This window comes from Austrofundulus limnaeus, unplaced genomic scaffold (assembly GCF_001266775.1).
Source record: "Austrofundulus limnaeus strain Quisiro unplaced genomic scaffold, Austrofundulus_limnaeus-1.0 Scaffold81, whole genome shotgun sequence".
NCBI classification, from domain to species: Eukaryota; Metazoa; Chordata; class Actinopteri; order Cyprinodontiformes; family Rivulidae; genus Austrofundulus; species Austrofundulus limnaeus.
In genome coordinates, this window is record NW_013952483.1 from 611,951 (window position 1) to 612,196 (window position 246).

Below are 246 nucleotides of genomic sequence, written 5' to 3' on the forward strand. Positions count from 1 at the left end.
CCAACTCAAACAGCAATTATCATGAATTCACTTATAATTCTCCATATTTCTTCAGAATACTAGTTTTTATCATTCTCTTCAATATATACAAGGATCTGGCATTTTTAACCTCATCATCCATGCTGTTCCATAATCTTATTCCCTGGATTAAAGTGCATTGCTCCTTCTGGCTCGTACGAACCCAGGGTCTCACAAACATTTCAATTCCCTTAAGATAATAACAGCTCTCTCTTTTAACAAAATTTA